At 57.0% G+C, this 3,513-nt stretch overlaps 1 non-coding gene across 1 annotated transcript; it reads left to right on the forward strand.

Annotated features, from left to right (window-relative positions):
• Window positions 1-1,122: 1,122 nt before the first annotated feature.
• Window positions 1,123-3,033, forward strand: LOC124563408. Its single transcript, XR_006970156.1, has one exon. It is a non-coding gene; the product is annotated as a small subunit ribosomal RNA (ribosomal RNA).
• Window positions 3,034-3,513: the final 480 nt, after the last annotated feature.

Genomic DNA, 3,513 nt, shown 5'->3' on the forward strand with positions numbered 1-3,513 from the left:
GTTCGCGCAATGGACATCGCATACGTACGGGGGCCACCTTCCACGTGTTCGCGAAGCGTGCACATGTTGTTGCGTGTATGTGGGCAGACATAGTGTGTCGTGACACCTGACACAGGCATGCAACAATCGTTGAATTTGCAAATGGCGATGGACGTCTACGTTTGCTGGTGACGTTACGCAAATGAACAACTGGTAAACGGTTGTGGTGCGGTTGTTCTCGCTAGAGGTGAATCAGTGATGGCGACGATCGGTTGAGCTACCAACCGGTTGTTTCAGCGATACCCACCATGCCCACGAACGTGAATGGCATGTGGGTGTGAAGCGATACGCGGCGGTGGCTGGGTGGGACCGTCCCCGGCCGGTGAGGGGGGGCCTCCCGGCGTGCTGGCCGCGCGGTGCGTGGGCGCACGCGCTACAGCCGGCTGGTGGGGGCGGCCAGTGGCAGGCGCGCCGGCCGACGGAGGCGGCAGGCGGCGCAGCTGCGCGCCGGCGCACCCTGCACGCGGCGCCGTGCGGCCAAAGTAGGTCCTCGCGGGCCCGGTGCGAAGCGCGGTGGACATCTGCAGTGTGCTGGTCCGATTGAGGACTGTGTGCGCTGAGGATGCGCCGCCGCCCGGCGCTCGGCGCCGCGACGCCGTCTGCTGCTCGGTCGCCTCTGCGGTTCTCGCAGGTGGTTTGTATCGCAGCTGTGCGGACGTGTTGGCGCGTGCGCTGTGCTGGGAGAGTTCGCTTCGGCACCCAAGTGGGGCTTTTGTCCTTCTGTGGCGCTGGCGTTGGAGCTGCCGGCCACCGTAGGTGGCGCGTGTTGTCTCCCGCCGGCAATGCCACGACAGCACGCTCCCGGGCCTCTGTCGGCAGCGGCAAGCTCAGTTGGGAGCACGGGTGGTCGCACCTAAAGCGTCTACTCGCCAAACTCCGGGCGATTGCGCCTCTCTCGAACCCGACCAAGTACTTAGGACGGCGCTGCGCGCCGCCGGGACCTGAGAGGGTTTCGAGGTGTATTGTGCAGGGGAGCTCAGCCTCCTCCTGTTTGCAGAATAATTGAGCGGACGCTTGCGTGTTCGCGCGGGCCCCCGGGACACACTCCCGGGCGGCCGGCTGCTCAGCTCTAGTTGACGCAGCTCCCTGGTTGATCCTGCCAGTAGTCATATGCTTGTCTCAAAGATTAAGCCATGCATGTCTCAGTACAAGCCGCATTAAGGTGAAACCGCGAATGGCTCATTAAATCAGTTATGGTTCCTTAGATCGTACCCACGTTACTTGGATAACTGTGGTAATTCTAGAGCTAATACATGCAAACAGAGTCCCGACCAGAGATGGAAGGGACGCTTTTATTAGATCAAAACCAATCGGTCGGCTCGTCCGGTCCGTTTGCCTTGGTGACTCTGAATAACTTTGGGCTGATCGCACGGTCCTCGTACCGGCGACGCATCTTTCAAATGTCTGCCTTATCAACTGTCGATGGTAGGTTCTGCGCCTACCATGGTTGTAACGGGTAACGGGGAATCAGGGTTCGATTCCGGAGAGGGAGCCTGAGAAACGGCTACCACATCCAAGGAAGGCAGCAGGCGCGCAAATTACCCACTCCCGGCACGGGGAGGTAGTGACGAAAAATAACGATACGGGACTCATCCGAGGCCCCGTAATCGGAATGAGTACACTTTAAATCCTTTAACGAGTATCTATTGGAGGGCAAGTCTGGTGCCAGCAGCCGCGGTAATTCCAGCTCCAATAGCGTATATTAAAGTTGTTGCGGTTAAAAAGCTCGTAGTTGGATTTGTGTCCCACGCTGTTGGTTCACCGCCCGTCGGTGTTTAACTGGCATGTATCGTGGGACGTCCTGCCGGTGGGGCGAGCTGAAGGCGTGCGACGCGCCTCGTGCGTGCTCGTGCGTCCCGAGGCGGACCCCGTTGCAATCCTACCAGGGTGCTCTTGAGTGAGTGTCTCGGTGGGCCGGCACGTTTACTTTGAACAAATTAGAGTGCTTAAAGCAGGCAAGCCCGCCTGAATACTGTGTGCATGGAATAATGGAATAGGACCTCGGTTCTATTTTGTTGGTTTTCGGAACCCGAGGTAATGATTAATAGGGACAGGCGGGGCATTCGTATTGCGACGTTAGAGGTGAAATTCTTGGATCGTCGCAAGACGAACAGAAGCGAAAGCATTTGCCAAGTATGTTTTCATTAATCAAGAACGAAAGTTAGAGGTTCGAAGGCGATCAGATACCGCCCTAGTTCTAACCATAAACGATGCCAGCCAGCGATCCGCCGCAGTGTTCCTCCGATGACTCGGCGGGCAGCCTCCGGGAAACCAAAGCTTTTGGGTTCCGGGGGAAGTATGGTTGCAAAGCTGAAACTTAAAGGAATTGACGGAAGGGCACCACCAGGAGTGGAGCCTGCGGCTTAATTTGACTCAACACGGGAAACCTCACCAGGCCCGGACACCGGAAGGATTGACAGATTGATAGCTCTTTCTTGATTCGGTGGGTGGTGGTGCATGGCCGTTCTTAGTTGGTGGAGCGATTTGTCTGGTTAATTCCGATAACGAACGAGACTCTAGCCTGCTAACTAGTCGCGTGACATCCTTCGTGCTGTCAGCGATTACTTTTCTTCTTAGAGGGACAGGCGGCTTCTAGCCGCACGAGATTGAGCAATAACAGGTCTGTGATGCCCTTAGATGTTCTGGGCCGCACGCGCGCTACACTGAAGGAATCAGCGTGTCTTCCTAGGCCGAAAGGTCGGGGTAACCCGCTGAACCTCCTTCGTGCTAGGGATTGGGGCTTGCAATTGTTCCCCATGAACGAGGAATTCCCAGTAAGCGCGAGTCATAAGCTCGCGTTGATTACGTCCCTGCCCTTTGTACACACCGCCCGTCGCTACTACCGATTGAATGATTTAGTGAGGTCTTCGGACTGGTACGCGGCATTGACTCTGTCGTTGCCGATGCTACCGGAAAGATGACCAAACTTGATCATTTAGAGGAAGTAAAAGTCGTAACAAGGTTTCCGTAGGTGAACCTGCGGAAGGATCATTACCGACTAGACTGCATGTCTTTCGATGTGCGTGTCGTGTCGCGCAACACGCTACCTGTACGGCTCGCAGTAGCCGTGCGCCGCGTGCGGAACCACGCGTGCGTCTCAAAACTAACGCCAATGTTGTGTGGTACGAGCGCTGAAGCGCTGGAGCGGCTGGCCTGCGGCACCTGGCGCCTGGCGCCGGTTTTGAATGACTTTCGCCCGACTGCCTGTCCGCTCCGGTGTGGAGCCGTACGACGCCCATCGGCCGTGAGGCCGTTGGACACAGAACGCTTGAACAGGGGCCGCCACACGCCTACGTCCCGCCTATGCAACTGTCTTGAAAGAGACAGTGGAAACTCAGAAAAAGATCACCCAGGACGGTGGATCACTCGGCTCGTGGGTCGATGAAGAACGCAGCAAAATTGCGCGTCGACATGTGAACTGCAGGACACATGAACATCGACGTTTCGAACGCACATTGCGGTCCATGGATTCCG

Source organism: Schistocerca americana, unplaced genomic scaffold (assembly GCF_021461395.2).
Source record: "Schistocerca americana isolate TAMUIC-IGC-003095 unplaced genomic scaffold, iqSchAmer2.1 HiC_scaffold_1202, whole genome shotgun sequence".
NCBI classification, from domain to species: domain Eukaryota; kingdom Metazoa; phylum Arthropoda; class Insecta; order Orthoptera; family Acrididae; genus Schistocerca; species Schistocerca americana.